The following is a 6,417-nucleotide window of genomic DNA, read 5'->3' on the forward strand; positions in this document are numbered from 1 at the left end:
CATGTGACAACACTGAAGAAATGACACTTTGCTACAATGTAAAGTAGTGAGTGTACAGCTTGTATAACAGTGTAAATTTGCTGTCCCCTCAAAATAACTCAACACACAGCCATTAATAATGTCTAAACCGCTGGCAACAAAAGTGAGTACACCCCTAAGTGAAAATGTCCATATTGGGCCCAAAGTGTCAATATTTTGTGTGGCCACCATTATTTTCCAGCACTGCCCTAACCCTCTTGGGCATGGAGTTCACCAGTGGCGATTTTGGCTCTGAGGAAGAGGGTCCTCCCTCGAAAGCCATACCAGGTTTTGAGGACGCCATCACACTATCCAGCAGTAGAGAAGGGTTCTGGAAGTGAGAGCTGCCCATTTCCTATATGCTTGTTCATACCCTACATTTGTGAATATAGTGTAAGCTACACTTCTTTGATTTTAATAAACTTTTAAGTGGTAATGCACAAGGTTGGTGTGCCCTTCTCTTGACGTTTTCTTGCATTCACCAGAGCTTCACAGGTTGCCACTGGAGTCCTCTTCCACTCCTCCATGACGACATCACGAAGCTGGCAGATGTTAGAGACCTTGCACTCCTCTGCCTTCCGTTTGAGGATGCCCCACAGATACTCATTGAGTTTAGGTCTGGACATGCGTGGCCAGTGCATCATCTTTACCCTCAGCTTCTTTAGCAAGGCAGTGGTCGTCTTGGAGGTGTGTTTGGGGGTCGTTATCATGTTAGAATACAGCCCTGTGGCCCAGTCTCTAAAGGGAGGGGATCATGATCTGCTTCAGTATGTCACAGTACATGTTGGCATTCATGGTTCCCTCAATGAACTGTAGCTCCCCAGTGCCGGCAGCACTCAAGCAGCCCCGGACCATGACACTCCCACCACCATGCTTGACTGTAGGCAAGACACACTTGTCTTTGTACTCCTCACCTGGTTGCTGCCACACACGCTTTGCACCATCTAAACCAAAAAAGGTTTATCTTGGTCTCATCAGACCACAGGAGATGGTTCCAGTAATCCATGTCCTTAGTCTTCTTGTCTTCAGCAAACTGTTTGCGGGCTTTCTTGTGCATCATCTTTAGAAGAGACTTCCTTCTGGGACGACAGCCATGCAGACCAATTTGATGCAGTGTGCGGTGTATGGTCTGAGCACTGACAGACTGACCCCCACCCCTTCAACCTCTGCAGCAATGCTGGCAGCACTCATACGTCTATTTCCCAAAGACAACCTCTGGATATGACGCTGAGCACGTACACTCAACTTCTTTGGTCGACCATGGTGAGGCCTGTTCTGAGTGGAACCTGTCCTGTTGAACCGCTGTATGGTCTTTGCCACCGTGCTGCAGCTCAGTTTCAGGGTCTTGGCAATCTTCTTATAGCCTAGGCCATCTCTATGTAGAGCAACAATTCTTTTTTTCAGATCCCCAGAGAGTTCTTTGCCATGAGGTGCCATGTTGAACTTCCAGTGACCAGTATGAGAGAGTGAGAGCGATAACATCAAATTTAACAAACCTGTTCCCCATTCACACCTGAGACCTTGTAACACTAACGAGTCACATGACACCGGGGAGGGAAAATGGATAATTAGGTCCAATTTGGACATTGTCACTTAGGGGTGTACTCACTTCTGCTGCCAGTGGTTTAGACATTAATGGCTGTGTGTTGAGTTATTTTGAGGGGACAGCAAATTTACACTGTTATACAAGCTGTACACTCACTACTTTACATTGTAGCAAAGTGTCATTTCTTCAGTGTTATCACATGAAAAGATAGAATAAAATATTTACAAAAATGTGAGGGGTGTACTCACTTTTGTGAGATCTTGTACATTGCACAAAATTATATTCATTGTAAATATTTGTGTCATTATACAGTAAAACCTTGGTTTACGAGTAACACAGTTTACAAGCGTTTTGAAAGAAGAGCAAAGTTTTAGTTTTTTTTTTAATGTTGCCCTGATTTGCGAGCAATGTCTTGATATACGAGCAACATATGAGCAGTAGTTTTAATGTTAAAAAAAAGAATTACACTCGCAATGTTAAGGTGCAATTCCAAAGCCGCTTCTGTAAAGTATACAGTTCTATATATGGCCAGAGGTCCGGGGGTGCTGGTGGCTCCCAGCACTTCCTGCAGAACTCGGAGACACTCCCAGCTGCGTGGGCGGACGTAACGTGTTCGGAGCACCCGGAAGTGACGTCAACAGTTCCCGAGTACATATACACCAGTGGCCTTACTATACAGTGCATATACACCAGTGGCTTTACTATACAGTGCATATACACCAGTGGCCTTACTATACAGTGCATATACACCAGTGGCCTTACTATACAGTGCATATACACCAGTGGCCTTACTATACAGTGCATATACACCAGTGGCCTTACTATACAGTGCATATACACCAGTGGCCTTACTATACAGTGCATATACACCAGTGGCCTTACTATACAGTGCATATACACCAGTGGCCTTACTATACAGTGCATATACACCAGTGGCCTTACTATACAGTGCATATACACCAGTGGCCTTACTATACAGTGCATATACACCAGTGGCCTTACTATACAGTGCATATACACCAGTGGCTTTACTATACAGTGCATATACACCAGTGGCCTTACTATACAGTGCATATACACCAGTGGCCTTACTATACAGTGCATATACACCAGTGGCCTTACTATACAGTGCATATACACCAGTGGCCTTACTATACAGTGCATATACACCAGTGGCCTTACTATACAGTACATATACACCAGTGGCCTTACTATACAGTGCATATACACCAGTGGCCTTACTATACAGTGCATATACACCAGTGGCCTTACTATACAGTACATATACACCAGTGGCCTTACTATACAGTGCATATACACCAGTGGCCTTACTATACAGTACATATACACCAGTGGCTTTGGAATTGCACCCGACTCTTTAACATTGTGAGTGTACTGTAATTTTTTTTTTTTTTTTTTTGTGGAACGAATCATTTGAGTTTCCATTTTTTCTTATGGGGAAATTTGCTTTGGATTACAAGCATGTTTCCAGAATTAATTATGCTCCCAATCCAAGGTATTACTGAACACAATATTAGATACATTGTAAATATTTATTTCCTGCAGAAAAGTATCCTTTCCACCCCATGTATTCTTTTTGTTTTCAAAAGATTTTTATTAGAAAGTCATGAAAACGGTACAGATCATATACAACATATTGTCAGAGAAACAAAAAGGAATATTTTAGTGATATACACTGGTTGCATCTCAAAATAAAAATATCACAAAACCGGAACTGCATATCAGAGATAATCAAGAAAAATAGACATAATGACAATGGCACCGAAAGAGATCAAACATTGGAGTCCCATGCAGACCATTTGGCCTGAAAAACTGTTGTCGAGTTATGTACAGAATGTAAAACCTTTTCTGACAGCCTAATACTCTCCATTCGGGACAAGACTTGAGACCATATCAGAGTGTCTGATCTCCAGTTAAGCGCTATCATCCAGTGGATGGAGCACATTAGAGTGTGGATTAGTCTTCCTGTTTGGACAGGAATCTCCGGGATTTTCATGAAAAGTAAACAAACTTTGGGTGTATCTTAACACATTCTTGGTGATACAATATTTAACACAGCATACAGGAAGGTCCATTCACTCTAAAATCATTTGTTAAAGACAAACAACATTCATCAAATCAATAAGTGCACTGATGAGAATTTTTATACCAATATTCATGCAAACGTTCATTCAAAAATCTACTTGTGTATCTGGCTTTATTACCAATTCACAAAGTATCAAAAATCACAAAACTGCCGGATGAATTTCACCTTGTTCAGATTATTCAGTTCACAAAGTTTACTATCATGTTGGGAAGCAAATTATTATTTTTTTTTTTTTTTTATTTTGCGCGAGAAATAAACATTTACAATACATCTAACAACAAAACTCTTTAGAGTGGGAAGGATTGGAACCTCTGGCGGGATGCTACAGGTGTCAACAAAACAGGAATGGAGCGGGAATCAAATCTGGTGACAACTGTCTAATAGGGGACTTCCCCTCACATTGTATTCATATCCTTTTACTTCCTGTTGTGTCACTGGGACAGGAAGTGAAGGGAAAACTCCCTGTAGGGACACTTACAATTCTGAAAGGCTCCCTAACCTTGCCTTCCAACTTTGTCCAAAACCAGAGAAAGGTTTTTCACTTTGATTCCTATAGCATGTACTTTTTGTATTTTATTTTTGCTTTTAAACACATTTTAATTGTTGTTAACCATTTCATCTATCACTCCTGTACACCTCCTATGAACCACATTTTACACTTCTGCTATGGGTCTGTTTACTCAGAAATAATAAAAACAACAGTTAACATAAATTGATATGCTGTATAGTTATTTTGTATTTAACTGCGTGTGTGTGTGTATAAAACATACAGAAAATATATAAAAAGTATGAATAAGAACTAAAATTATATACCGTATACTGTATATATATATATATATTATTATTTTTATACTGTGTGTATATATATATATATATATATATATATATATATATATATATATATATATATATATATATATATATATATATACATTATACAGTATATAATTTTAGTTCTTATTCATAATTTTTATATATTTTCTATATGTTTTATACACACACACAGATATCTATATATATATATACATTTTTTTTAATATAATAATTTGCAAAAGTATACATTTTATTTTATGATTCTGGTGCTAAGTTGTGTACAATTCAGGCTTTTTCTTCCAGTTTTAAGTGTTTAACTCAACACTAAATTACCAAACAAAACAAATCATAATTAAACAATCTGTAACTAACTATAAGGCCCCGTTCACATAGGGGCGACGCTACTTCGGAGGTCGCGGTGCGAGCAGCGCGCCGCGACCTCGGAGCGGCCGCCACGGACTTCATAACATTGAAGTCTATGGCGGTCGCCTCCAGGTCGCCCCAAAGAAGCTCCGGACCCTTTTTCTAAGTCGGAGCGACTTGTGTCGTTCCTATTAGAACGGGTCCGCAGCTTCCCTATGGGAGGCGACCTACGGCGACCTGTGAGGCGACCAGGTCGCCTCACAGGTCGCCTTAGTGTGAACGGGGGCTTAATGGCAGAAATCATTTAAAAAAACAAAACAAAGAAAAACAAAAAAAGCTAAGGAAACAAGGAATGAAAGAGATGATTAGGGTTAACTAAGGGTTATCAAAAGGTTAAAAATCATTTTATTTCTTAAAAAAAAAAAAAAAAAAAGCTTGTAACATTGCTTTAACTGACATAATTTGCAGATCAAAGCGCTCACCAATTGAATCTGCATATACATGAAGCAAAGGGACTATGACAATGTTATATTGTATTTGTCTATTGAGTGCCTGAGCAGGGTTTACAAACACCGTTCATAACCTCCATTGTTGCTGGGTCTGCTGCCACAGCTATGCTGGAGTAGAAGTGTGGAATCCTTTTGATATCTGGAAATTGCATGTAAAAATGTTTGTAAAAAAGGGGTGGTACAGCAGCAAGGGTGGGGGGGGGGGGGGGCAACAGGATTTGCTAGGTATACCCTGTGCACTTCAGGGTGTATGTAGCACATCTAAGGTCCTCAACCTAAAAATGACAAACAAGAACTAAATCAACCCACCTATTCCATTCTTATTATAATATCATAAGTATTATAGGAAATATTTACCTAATACACGAATTAGGATGCCTGTTCTGGTGACAACGGTCTAAGAGCTGATTTGTCCTCACTTTGCAGAGACCTTGGGGGAAATTTACTAAAACTGGTGCATTTGTGCATAGTTACCAATCAGCTTCCATATTTTATTGTCAAAAGTTAACTCAACAAGCCAGAGTATGAAGCTGATTGGTTACCATGCAGAACTGCATCAGATTCTGCGTGCTCCAGTTTTAGTAAATCTCCCCCATTGTCTCACTTCCTGTTGTGCCTTTGGGAAGTGAAGGCAAATTTTTCCCCCAACAACATAAATAAAATAGAGCTCACCGGGATCCTAACCTTTCACCATTTCATCCAAAATATAAATATATTAGCAATTGTGTGTTTATATCACAGACTCATACGGCTCCGTTTCTTGCTCTCCTCCATTGACGCCTCTCATACGCACTCGCTGTTCTCACACACTTAAAGCTGGAGATATTTTTAGAGCAAAGTCCCATCTGATAATCTTTGTAACTTGACTTTGAGATTATATATATATATACTATAAGTCACATAACATACATGGGGCCAGTCCACTACTGTATATAGAGTGATAACTCGATCTTAGCCAAATGGTTACACTGTTTAGACCTCTGCAGGCTGGCCATGTTCTTTTGCTTTTTTTTACATAAATTGTAACATATATAATAGCTAATTAGTAAGAAAAGTGGTAA

The sequence above is a fragment of the Pelophylax lessonae genome, assembly GCF_965119305.1.
Source record: "Pelophylax lessonae genome assembly, chromosome: 6".
Taxonomy (NCBI): domain Eukaryota; kingdom Metazoa; phylum Chordata; class Amphibia; order Anura; family Ranidae; genus Pelophylax; species Pelophylax lessonae.